The sequence below is a fragment of the Myxine glutinosa genome, chromosome 13, assembly GCF_964187855.1.
Source record: "Myxine glutinosa chromosome 13, kmMyxGlut1.1, whole genome shotgun sequence".
In the NCBI taxonomy this organism is placed as follows: domain Eukaryota; kingdom Metazoa; phylum Chordata; class Myxini; order Myxiniformes; family Myxinidae; genus Myxine; species Myxine glutinosa.
Window position 1 is genome coordinate 59,729,310 of NC_136273.1, and position 13,888 is coordinate 59,743,197.

Here is a 13,888-nt window from a genome sequence, read left to right on the forward strand (position 1 = left end):
TAATTACCCTAAAAACTTTTTAAAATATGCTAAACCTATATTTTCAGGGACAAGGAATCCAATGAAAGTATCAAATTAGTGCTATGGGGAATGGTAAGACACGAATCAAAGGTTTTGAATTGCAAAATACTGTCTTTATATTCGCGATAAGTTGCATAATCAAATACATGTTATCATTTTGTACAGGCAGTTAATAACATCAAAATGTGTCACAATAATTCATATCACCAAACATACACAGGCAGTCAGCAAAATCATATATACACATGCAGTCAGTATAACTTCACATCTACACAGGCAGTCAATGACAAAATATACACAGGCAGTCAATGGCATCAAACATACACGATTACAGAATATGCCATTTAGAGTTCGTCATCACTGTCCTGTGTGTCGTATCCGACAATATAGTCCGCATCGTTTTCACAGTCCGTTCCACACAAGCAAAGGTCGGTCAAATTTATTGGCAAATCGAATTGGTCGAATGGTCGATCGAAGCGATTGGTCGAATGGTCGAATTGGTCGAATGGAATTGGTCGATTGGTCGAATTGGTCGAATCGAATTGGTCGGAATTGGCAAATGTAAACATTGATTTTCAGATTTTCCATGTAATAACGTTTCCAAAAATGTATAGGTTTGCTAATCTACCATGATTTTGAACGAAAAAACATAGTGAACCTGACTACTCCGTGATCGCCGTGCAGAGGGCCTTTTGAAGACGTTTCAGTATTCCACGGAACCAAAACGTTCTAGATCGGAAAACCATCTTGCAGTGGGTTCAGAATTTCAGGGCAACAGGCTCAGCTTTAAAAAGAAAATCACCTGGTCGACCGAGGAGCGTTCGTACGCCTGAGAATATTGAAGCATTGAGGCCAAGGCCGGATTAACCATTAGGCAGACAAGGCATGTGCCTTAGGGCCAGCCAAAAATTCGGGCCACAAAAATGGACAAGCAGTTTTCGTCAATTTTTATTATTTGCTCCGTCAATAGATTTGCTCCGAGAACTGGACTTCAGTTCCGTAATTGAAGAGTTTGCAGTTGTAAACGCGCGCAAGGTTACAATCTAAGGTCTAGTAAACTGTAAAGCAAAGTGCCAAATCTGTGCGTGTTTTGTCATGCATATATTCATACACTGCAAATTGTATCGACTAAACTAGTTTGAAAGTAGTTTCTTTTCACATTAAATATTTGTCTTTTTTTGTATTAAATATTTTGTTCATGAATCAGGCTCTGAAGACAACCCTCGCATGCTACACGAAAGACCGTTGCACTCCGATCGAGTGACTGTGTGGTGCGCTGTTGCCGATGTTGGCATCGTGGGTCCTTATTTCTTTGAAGAGGGTGGTGTAACTGTTACCGCAACTTCTGACCGTTACATTGATATGCTCGAAAACTTTCTAAGGCCACAACTCGAACACCTTGAGCTTGAAGAACTCGACGTGTGGTTTCAGCAAGATGGAGCGACGGCACACACAGCTCGAAGATCGTTGCAAGTGCTGAGGGAAATGTTTCCGGATCGGGTGATCTCGTTGCGTGGCGATGTTGGGTGGCCGGCCCGTTCCCCTGACCTCGCCCCTTGTGATTTTTTCCTGTGGGGCTACCTTAAATCACGAGTGTATACTCATCGACCCCAAACTCTTGCAGCCCTTAAGGTTGCTATTCAGCAGGAGACAGCCGCTGTTCCACCCGACATGACCCGTCGAGCCATGGCAGCCTTCAGAAATCGCCTCCAAGCGTGTATAGACAATTACGGCCACCATTTGGAGGATGTCATCTTTAAAACAAGATGAATAAAAACTGTATTGAATGAAGTTTCACGTGTGCAAATAAAATCTTGATTATCTTTAACCATTTTTTTTTCATTTACCTTTGAAATGTGGGAGGTTTTTTGGGGTCACCCTGTACAATACTTTACAGACGTACTCACATTATAATTGTACATACAATACTTTACAGACGTACTCACATTATAATTGAACATACAATACTTTACAGACGTACTCACATTATAATTGTACATACAATACTTTATAGACGTACTCACATTACAATTATTGTACATACAATACTTTATAGACGAACTCACATTATAATTGTACATACAATACTTTATAAACGTACTCACATTATAATTGTACATACAATACTTTATCGACGTACTCACATTATAATTGTACATACAATACTTTATAGACGAACTCACATTATAATTGTACATACAATACTTTATAGACGAACTCACATTATAATTGTACATACAATACTTTATAAACGTACTCACATTATAATTGTACATACAATACTTTATACACGTACTCACATTATAAATGATTATTGATTGTTCACATTATGCAAAATAAAGCTTTTAATAACCCGTAAATTATGTAATATATCCTTTGACGTATTATGTAACTTCTATAACCTCGAACTCACCTGTATATCCAAAACGTTGTTATTCCACTTTCTTTATGAAACTTTCTTTTATGCACGAAATGCTTCTATCCTGTGTTCGTCTTGCACTCTCAAACTCAATGGCCAGTTCGTCTTGCACTCTCAAACTCAATGGCCACTTCGTCTTGCACTCTCAAACACAATGGCCACTTCGTCTTGCACTCTCAAACTCAATGGCCACTTCGTCTTGCACTCTCAAACTCAATGGCCACTTCGTCTTGCACTCTCAAACTCAATGGCCACTTCGTCTTGCACTCTCAAACACAATGGCCACTTCGTCTTGCACTCTCAAACTCAATGGCCACTTCGTCTTGCACTCTCAAACTCAATGGCCACTTCGTCTTGCACTCTCAAACTCAATGGCCACTTCGTCTTGCACTCTCACACACAATGGCCACTTCGTCTTGCACTCTCACACACAATGGCTCCTTCAAAGCAATTTGTAACCTTTAACTTTAATTCACTGCCATCCAGAGGAGAACATACCTCCTGATGGGCCAGCCCATTATCGTGACGTCTTTAGTGAAGTCATAACGACGGTATTGGCAGGACGGATAGATTTAACTTGAAAAACAAGATTGAAGCTGATGACAGCCATCTGTTAAACATCCGAAAACATGTCTAATTTTACGTAAAATTAGTAAAACGCCCGCCAAAAATGATGGGTTACAATAGTTTTTAGACGGTGCAGCCTCGTGAGCGTGCCAATGTCTGAAACCTCAGCCTTGTGTCAGGTGTGATTATATATTTTTACGTATATTGTGTATAATCGCAGAGTGCCCGCACTACGGGCGATCTTGTTCCAAGCATGCAACACATTTTTCTGCCATCTCTTGTTGAGGATATTTTCTGCTGACACAACTGCTTTGATTTTGATTTCTTGTTGATTTCCTTTGGTAATATTTCTGTTCCTCTGTGCAACTTAGGTGGCCTTGGTGCTTGAGGCATCTCAATTTTCCAAAAAAAAAAAAATGAACCGTCACCCTACCTAACAATACCCACAACCAACCCACACCCCTCTATCTTCCCCCCACCCTTTCCACCATCCCCTCACAAGCCCCCTTCACCCATCACCCTTGCTAACAATACCCACAACCAACCCACATCCCCAGGGGCTTTTGGGTCTTCAGTGTATTTGGGGTCCCTTGGGTCTTTGGGGTCTCTTCAGTCTTAGGGGTCTTTTATGGTCCTCTGGGTCTTTAGGTTATTCTGGGTCCTCAGGGTCTTTTGGGGGGTATTTAGGGTCCTTTGGGGCTTCTCGGTATTTGGGTCCTTGGGGAGTTGGGGGGGGGGGTGGTGAGTCTTTTGGGTCCTCTGGGTACTTTAGATTAAGTACTTCAAGTTACAATTGTTGGTACCGTCAGGTCAGCTGTCCAACCAATGGGTGAAGAGTGGACATACATAATCACAAATACTTGCTCCATTATGTATAGATTTGTTGGTCTTGTTCGTTATTCTGTCTGTCTGTTTGCTTGTCTGTCAATCGCCTACAGGTCACAATTTTGAACTGATCTTCACGAAACTTCACCAGATTGTACAGTTAGTCATAAGGAAGAAGCCGATTGATTTTGAGGTCTAAGGTCATCTTCAGGTCAAATTTCTAAAATTGTCATTTTTCATCTGATTTTTTTTGTTTTTCTTTTTTTGAATACTGAATCGAGACTCGTGAAAGAGCTAACATTTATTTCACAAACAAATCAACCAGACAAACAAAATATACAAAAAGAGGGAGCGGAAGACAAGATGGGGAGAGAAGGGGAAGCACACAACCACAACATTTGAGAGCAGAGAGAAGTGTGGGAGGGAGAGGGCTTGGTGGGGGCAGGAGGCATGGGAAGGGGAGGGGGGGAGGGGGGAGAGGTATAAAACACAAGGGGACCGAAATTAGCGGGGGTAGAAAAGATCAAGGTTTTGGATGGGGGAGGATAAGAGATGGTGGTGAACAGCTGTTTTAAAGACCTGGAGGGTGGAGTGGGATTGAAGAGAGTGAGGGAGTTTGTTCCAGAGGCGGGAGAAAAGAGGAATGAAGGAGCGAAGGTGAGCAGAAGTCTTGATTTTGGCAGTTTAACCATAAGAGGGTTGCAAGCAGATCTTGTGCGACCTGTAGGAATATTTGGGGGACAGAGCCCAGAGGGGGCTGGGGGGGCAAGGCCAGAGAGGAGTCGGTAGAAGACGGAAAGACCACCAACCTGCCTGCGGTGAGTGAGTGAAAGGCCCTTGGAGTTAGCTTCATCGCGGGAGATTCCAATGATTCTGAACGCTTTGGTTTCAACAGCGTGAAGACGGGCTAGGTGTGAGGCAGGAGCACCAGACCAGAGGGGAGAGCAGTATTCCATAGAGCTGCGGATGAAAGCCTTGTATGTGGTGAGGAGCTCAGGTGTGCCAAGGAAGGACTTCGCACGACGGAGGATGCCCAGTCGGCGACTGGCTTTGGAGGCCAGATTTGAAATGTGGTTTTCCCATGAAAGATCATGGCATATAGTGAGACCCAAAAGCTTGAGTGACAGAACTTCTTGGAGAGGATTATTCAGAAAGTGGATGGGAGGGTTTTCCAGTCGGTCTTTTCGGAGAGACATCGTAAAAGTGTGAAATTTGTCAGGATTGAAAGACATGTTCCATTTGTTTGCCCAGTCTGTGATTTTGTCCAGGTCTGCAGAGAGTGAGGAGGCTGCAGACGGCCGATCTGAGGGATGAGGAATGGAGCGACAGAGAGTAGAGTCGTCAGCAAAGAGATAGAGAGGATTTTCAAGAGAGTCAGAGAGATCATTGATGAAGACCAGAAAAAGCACAGGGCCCAGAACACTACCTTGGGGAACTCCAGCCTGAACAGGAAGAGGAGATGAGAGAAACCCATTCAGGGCCACACGTTGACTACGACCAGAGAGGACGTCCGCCAGCCATGCGTGGAGATTTCCATGGATACCAAAGGAGGAGAGTTTGGTGAGCAGAGCAGGGTGCCAGACCGTATCGAAGGCACGTGAAATGTCAAGGGAGACAGCTCTAATTTCCTGTTTGGCGTTGAGGACCTCCATCCATTTTTGAGAAAGCAGAAGCAGCATGTCCAGAGTAGAGTGACCAGGTCTGAAACCAAATTGATGATCAGAGATCAAGCCATTGGAGAAGAGGAAAGATTTCATATCTGAAGCAATGATGGATTCCATGACTTTGCTGATAATTGGGAGAAGGCTGATTGGTCTGTAGTTGCTGGGATCTGTTTTTGCACCTTTTTTGTGCAAAGCGGTGATGTTGGCTGATTTCCAAGCAGATGGCAGATGACCTTGAGCAAAAGAGAGGGTGAAGAGAACAGAAAGAGGGAGTGAAAGAGCGGAAGCACATGATTTTAGGACCCGTGGGCTGATGCCGTCAGGACCAGTTGCAGAATCAGAGTCGAGGGTTGACAGAAACTTTTCCACCTTGTCAGGAGGAAAGGACACAGAGTCCAGGAGCAGCTGGGTATGACTGGGTACGGTGGGTACAGAGAGGGATGGGTTTGGGACACAAGATTTAGAGGCAACACAGAGTTGAGGCATTCAGCTTTTTCACGTGCGGAGTCAGCCGTTAAGCCGTTTGAGGTGAGGGAGGGGATGGAGGGGGAACAAACACCAGAAACAGATTTGACCAGACGCCACCAGGATTTGGAAGAGGGAGACAGATAAGAGAGTTCGGTCTTGAGAACGGTGAGATATTGTTTCCTGGCTCTCCTGAGGGTGGACACACACTTGTTTCGGGCTTTGTGAAAGGAAATGAGATTTCCTTCCATTGGATTTGCTTTCCAGGAGACGAAAGCAAGTTGTTTCAGGGCAACAGCCTCACCACAAGATTCCGTGTACCATGGACGGGAGGAAAGGTATGACAACTGAAGACGAGATGGGATAAATCTGTGCATGATTGACTTGAAAATTGAACACATAGTCACAAAATTGTTAAAGGAACTATTTTTTAGGTCAAATGGTCAAAGGTCAACTCCAGGTGAAACTTATAAAATCACATATTTTCATCTGAAAAATAATCACATCCTATCAACTTGAAAATTAAACAAAAATTACATAGTTCATCACTGAATTCAGAAACCAACTATTTTTGAGGTCAAAAGGTCAAAGGTCAACTCCAGGTGAAACTTCTAAAATCACATATTTTCATCTGAAAAATAATCACTTATCATCCTATCAACTTAGGATGATTTAAGTTAGAGAACTTCTAAAATCACATATTTTCATCTCAAAAATAATCACTTATCATCCTATCAACTTGAAAATTAAACAGAAATTATATAGTTCATCACTGAATTGGGAAACCAACTATTTTTGAGGTCAAAAGGTCAAAGGTCAACTCCAGGTGAAACTTCTAAAATCATCTATTTTCATCTGAAAAATAATCACTTATCATCCTATCAACTCTAAAATTAAACAGAAATTACATAGTTCATCACTAAATTTGGAAACCAACTATTTTAAGGGCAAAGGTCAACTCAAGGTCAAACTTCGAATATCAATTTTCATCTGAATTCTCATTGACATTTTATTCTCATTGACCTGAGTTTTGATTAAGATCATCAATTTTAATCTTAATGGAATGGACAATTTGATGCATCCATTGCAAATTTTTTGAAGGGGATGGGGTCTTCTTGACGTCTTCTTGTTTTGATTGTTAGGCTGTTTAATCCACATGTTAAACCAATGTCTTATTAATGTTGTACGGTGACCAGCCTCAGAGCAAAACAAACTGGAAACTCTGCCAAAGGTGGTGAACATTTATTACCTCTTGTCGGATTTTGTCACAGGCACGCATGGGGGCCCCGGGCAGATGCGATGGGAGGGTCATGCAAGCCATGGAATTTCATGGAGCCCCCAGTTAACGAGTGTCTTCACACGACAGATCATGCTTTACAATCTTTCGAGATGAGACCAAGGGTGCCGTGGGGTCAATTTTTGCGTGGTGATAAAAACAGTGCACAGTAATGCCCCATCTCAAAGAAATGAAGAACTGTCACGGACCACTTATTAATCTATTAAAAAACGTTTTCCCCTGATGTTTAAATAAACAGGACAATTCCAAAATTACGGGGTGACGTTAGTTAGACAAACTAAGTGGAATGATAGCGATGTTTAATATGTACAAATACAACAATAATAACAATAAAATTTGTGTAATTCCTAATGCTAAATGTTGATATGTATCAATATTGAAACATGTATATATCCACAAGCATTGATCGTCGTTCCAGAGGAACGGGCTTGTTTTAGCTGAGGATAATGACTGCACCTGAGTTGCTGTGTTGTCATGACTTACACCAATCATAATACTTTTGCACATAATACACCAAAATCATTATTTTGCACAAATTTATTTATAGTGTTTGTCATATTACATTTTTATAAGCAACTAGCAGAAGTACCCGGCATTGCCGGGCGGGGGAGGGGAGGGGGGGGGAACGGGGGGGAGGGGAGAAGAGGGGAGGGAGGGGAGAAGAGGGGGAGGGGGAGGGGGAGAGGTGGAGAAGAGGGGGAGGGGGAGGGGCAGAGGTGGAGAAGAGGGGGAGGGGAGGGGGAGAGGGGAGGAGGGGATGGGGAGGAGGAGGGTGAGGGAGGGGAGGGGAGGGGGTGGGAGGGATGGGAGGGGGGAGGGCAGGGGAGGGGAGGGGAGGGGAGGGGGGATGGGGGAGGGGGGAGGGGGGAGGGTGAGGGATGGGAGGGTGAGGGGTGGGAGGGGGAGGGAGGGGGAGGATGGAGGGGGAAGGTAGGGGGAGGACAGACGGGGGAGGGGGAAGCGGGAGGGAAGGGGGAGGGAAGGGGAGGGACAGTCAACAATGACGTTGCAGTTCTCATGGTCAGAGAGCAGCACAACAATCGCGATATCGTCCTGCATCTTCGCAAGGGGAAAGGAAGCGGGTTTTGGAGACTCACCGATCCTGTGACTCACGCCCTCCAGTACCGGCGTTGCCGGGCGGGGGAAGGGAGACCCGTACATTCCCAACCCATACATTCGCCCTCTCGACTCAAGCTCGTATTCGATTCGTATTCGAAATCGAAAGGGGAAAGGGGAAATCCTTCGTATTCGAATTCGTAAACACGAAATATGAATTAAAATTTAATTCATATCGCACAAAATCGACACAAAACACGATCACACAAAGGTGAAAGAACGCAAACGCTTTTCGCCCTGAATTACGTGCAAACGTGTGACGTGTGACGGGATGGAACATCACGTGATCGCTCTGAGCGAATCAGCGAGCTGTTCTGGCACTGGCTGAGATTAGCGGGTACTTTGCTAAAATGCGCTGAGGTAAATATGAATAAAAAATATGGATCTCGTCAAATATGGTCTCGGCCATGTTCGTCCCAGGCTCAAACCTCACAGTCACGTTATTAAAAATACTACACCACGTATGCATGCAATTCAAAACACTTCACAACCACGTAAGCAAAAGTTTGAAGGAGTATTTCAGTGACAACAAAGACACTGCTCAGACATGTAGATACAGTATATAAATAGATGATTGTTCCTGAGTTGTTGTGTTGTCATGGTTTTTCACAAATCATAATACAAACAATTATTTTGCACAAATGTATTTGTAATATACGTGATATTACATTTTATAAACAATTGAAGTTGAAGATTTAAGTTGAATTTTTTTTTTGTTTTTTTACATATGCCAAATACCTCAATACCTCAATACCTCAATACCTATGCCAAATATCAAGCACGTGAGCCTCTCCGTTTCGGAGTCTATCGGTAACATTACACACACACACACACACAAACGGTGTTTTATATATATATATTTAAGTTGACGATTTAGGTTGAAAATATATATATAATTCAAAAATGAATCCTTAAGCTGCTAAATTAGCACATACACACTGGAGGGCTAGATGCAGACTGGAAGTTTGGGACGATTTCACAAAAGTTTGGGGAAGTAGTTCAGGAGTTCAGTGACGGGACGTGACAGACAATGCACAGATATATGTACCGTATATTAAATACATAAGACCTCACCCCCACGTAATTCAAAGCACCTCACCAACACATACACGCCACGTTACCAAAAACACCTCAACACCACATCATTTACAACACCTCACCACCATGTAAATGCCACGTAGGTCAAAACACCTCACAGTCACGTTATTAAAAATACTGCACCACGTATGCATGCAATTCAAAGCACTTCACAACCACGTAAGCAAAAGTTTGAAGGAGTAGTTCAGTGACAACAAAGACACTGCTCAGACATGTAGATACAGTATATAAATAGATGATTGTTCCTGAGTTGTTGTGTTGTCATGGTTTTTCACAAATCATAATACAAACAATTATTTTGCACAAATGTATTTGTAATATACGTGATATTACATTTTATAAACAATTGAAGTTGAAGATTTAAGTTGAATTTTTTTTGTTTTTTTACATTTAAAAAGAAAAAGATATATATATATATACATGTAGCATGATATTTCAAAAAGTTGTGGACGACCTATGACAAAACTAGGAGGATGAGTTGGTTAGCGACAACAACAAGTCGATTAGATTTTGGATCAGGCCCGAATCGAGATCCAGCTTATCAGCGGGATACAAAATGTAAATTGTTCAAGTAATGCTCTAGAAAAGTTCATGTAAAGGGGTGCCAGTTTGATTCATACAGCTGCATGAAGAAGTAAATGTATTTTATTAGCCAGATGTAGGGCGTCCCTTTATATGAACTTTTCTAGAGCATTACTTGGTTCCTCCTTAGAACACAAGGGTAGTCCAGCATGAACACGATATTTTTTGAATGCCCCTTATTTTGTATTGTTTGGCATTTTCTACAAGCCATGGAATGGAATGTCACTTCTTTTCTCTGCTTTGCCACATGGCAAAGTAGCCACATACCCTTTGCCACATGGCAAAGTAGCCACATACCCTTATATAAAGGGGCCTTTACTATGCCCATAGCATTTTCCCCAAGATACATTTTAACTATGAACAAAATGCATTTGTTCATCGTACAATACTTTATTCAAGAAGATATAAAAGACTTACAAAAGTAAGGGGAAATAAATATTCAACCCAGACAGCATTTGAACCTACAATCCCAAGCTTGGGAGTCTGACATTTCGCCATGAGGACATTGAGCCAGCACATTCGAATTATTTTTTAAAAATATTTTAAAGGGGTACAGAGTGTGTATATATATGTATATTTATACATACAATGTACCAGTGGAAGCCGAGATACGAAATTTCAGTCCCTATGTTAAAGTTACATACAGAGAAACCATCGCCAAAAAAGGAAGGGGCGCTTCGCGCTTCTCTTGATTTCCATACAATAAGCCATTTGATGTGGTACAATCTATATATAATGGAGCAAGTGTTTGTCTGTATGTGTGTATGTATGTCTGCTCTTCACCCATTGGTTGGACGGCTGACCTGACTCTACCCACAAATGTAACCTGAAATACTTAACCTAAAGTACCCAGAGGACCCAAAAGACCCTCACCCACCCCCCCCCCCCCCCCCAACACCCCAAGGACCAACAAGACCAAGAAGACCCAGAGGACCCAAAAGACCCCGAGGCCCCAAAGGACCCAGGGGAACCAAAATACCCCAAAGACTGAAAAGACCCAATTGACCCCAAAAACCCCAAATACCCTGAAGATCCAATTGACGCTGAAGAACCAAAAGACCCCGAGACCAAAAAGACCCCAAAGACTGAAAATATTACAAAGACCATTAACAACCCCAAGGACGCTAAAGACCCTAAAGGGCCTATCGCATTGGCGGAGACGTCGCCGCGACTGCCGCAACTGATCAGTCGCGGCAACTCGGGCAACTCGGGCGATTCGGGAGACCAAAAAATGGCTTGTGCTCTCACCAAGGCGACGCCAGGGCGACGTCCGCGACGTCTCCAGACAAGGTGACAACCAATTCGCCCGAAAGTCACGGGGACGTCGCCGCGACGTCTCCAGCAGTCGCGGCGACGTCTCCAAGACGTCTTCTCAGTTGCGGCGACGTCTCCGCGATGTCTCCGGCAGTTGCAGCGACGTCTCTGCGACGTCTCCGGCAGTCGCGGCGACGTCTCCACAACGTCGCCGCGACGTCGCCGATAGGTCGCCATGGGTCTCCGCAAGGTTGCGGAGACGTCGCCGTGACTTCTCCCTGTCTATATATACCTAGATCTACAACTAGATCTATCATTCGCTTTTCAGATGTCAGACAGTCAAGAACTCTCACCATGGACATCTGCAATGAAGCTGTTATGCTGTTGGAGCAGGATCCCTACCTGGAGGATGAGCAGAAGGAGGAAGTTGCCCCTGGAGAGTGTAGACAGCAAAACAACCAGTTGGAGGGGATGCAGAGAAGAGGAAGAAACATACCGTCTGTTGCCAAGAACCAGAGAGAGTACCTGATCCAGTACTACTCTGGGGTTGGAGCTGTCCCCTGGCAAGACAAGATGGTGGGGCGTCTTCCAAGGCAGTACAAGGAGCAGCAGCAGCAGCAGCAGCAGCAGGAACAAGTACCAGATGATGAAGACCTTGACCTGGATGTACCTCACTTGGACCAGGAGTGAGGACTATTTTCCATGCTGCATACTGTACTCTATGGAATTGTGTCATTGCATAAACTGTATGAAATTATATTGGGATTTTTTATATATTGCTTTGATGTAAACTGTACTGTTCACAATAAATATTACTTGTAAATATTTATTTTAACCCGTTCGAGACGAGTCACGGATATATTCGTTTTCTATTTTCTTTCGCTGTGGACGAGTCACGAGTATATCCGTTTTGATCGGCTCTGGTGAACATGAACTTTTCAACCGAGTTATTTTCCATTTTCTAGTACATATTTTGTCAATAAAATTACATGTATCAAAAGCCAAAACTTCAGAGTTTCTGTGATTGCAAATTTCTTTTCGATATATAACCACTGAGGTAAAATTAGGGGTAAAACATGAAGAGCTCTGATAAATTGCGCCGACTTTTTCGCTCACAGCAACGAGGCAATTGCGGACGTCTCCAAAAAGTCTCCAAAAAAATCGAACATGTTTGAATTTCCCGCGACTTCCCGGAGACCCGGCTAGTCTCCAGGAGATGTCGTGGAGACGTCTCCGCAATCAGCGGAGACTCGAGTCGCCACCGGGTCGCCACCTAGTCTCCAGGCCAATGAGATAGGCCCTTGAAAGACCAAAAAATACCCCAAATATCTAAAATACCCCAAAAACACCATTTGCTCACCAAATCTATTCATTCCAAAAAAAAAATTCCATCTTTTACAGTTCCTCTTTTCTACATTCCCGAAACTCTCCAGCACTCCACCCATCCTTCAGCGTCCTCAAACGTATTTTTGAATGTAAGGTCACAAGAAACTCATTTTGCAATAAATGTTCGTTTTCCATTAATCGCACACTTTCTAAAATCCAATCTCACCCCTCCCCTCCAAATATTCCCCATCACCACTTCCCTCCAAAACTTCCCCATCACCCCTCCCCTCCAAATCTACCCCCTTGCCCCTCCCCTCCAAATCGTCCCCATCACCCATCTCTTTCAAATCTTCCCCCTTGCCCCTCCCCTCCAAATCTTCTCCATCACCCATCCCTTTCAAATCTTCCCCCTTGCCCCTCCCCTCCAAATCTTCCCCATCACCCCTCCCCTCCAAAACTTCCCCATCACCCCTCCCCTCCAAATCTACCCCCTTGCCCCTCCCCTCCAAATCTTCCCCATCACCCATCTCTTTCAAATCTTCCCCCTTGCCCCTCCCCTCCAAATCTTCCCCATCACCCATCCCTTTGAAATCTTCTCCCTTGCCCCTCCCCTCCAAATCTTCCCCATCACCCCTTCCTTCCAAAACTTCCCCATCACCCCTCCCCTCCAAAAGTTCCCCAATACCCCTCCCCTCCAAATCTTCCCCCTTGCCCCTCCCCTCCAAATCTTCCCCATCACCCATCCCTTTCAAATCTTCCCCCTTGCCCCTCCCCTCCAAATCTCCCCCCTTGCCCCTTCCCTCCTAAACTCCCCCCACACCCCTACCCTCCGAGACTCTCCATCACTCCTCCCCTCCTAGACTCCCCTCTCACCCTCCTCCTCAAAGCATCCTCCCCACTTCTTCCCCCTTCCAACTTTCACCTTCATCTCCCCCAACCTTCTGCCTCGCTCTGCCCCCTCCTCAAATAACACCTCACTGTGCCTCACCCAATCACCATCAAACCTTTTGTCCTCCCCATTCTTCCCTTTCTCCAAGCTATTCTGAAATTTCTGACACACCTTCAACAGCTCTCCCTACCACTTCCTCCTCTTCCACATCTTACCCTGCCCCCCCCCCCACCCCTGTTCTGTATCCGATGCTCCCCCTTCCTCTTCAGTAACGGTATGGACCTCAAACATCCGGGGCCTTCGCTCAAACTTAACTGATCTCTCCATACAGGTTGCTTCTGACAATCCAGACGTGATCTGCTAAA

The 13,888-nt window shown here is 44.2% G+C and overlaps 1 protein-coding gene across 1 annotated transcript in view; it reads right to left on the minus strand.

Annotated features, from left to right (window-relative positions):
* Positions 1-2,475, minus strand: part of LOC137438935 (carbohydrate sulfotransferase 5-like) — a 66,046-nt gene extending 63,571 nt beyond the window's left edge. Inside the window, exon 1 of the mRNA XM_068134420.2 lies at positions 2,435-2,475. The gene's annotated coding sequence lies outside the window, so the exon portion shown is untranslated. The remainder of the gene's footprint in view (positions 1-2,434) is intronic.
* Between the last annotated feature and the right edge of the window lie 11,413 nt (positions 2,476-13,888).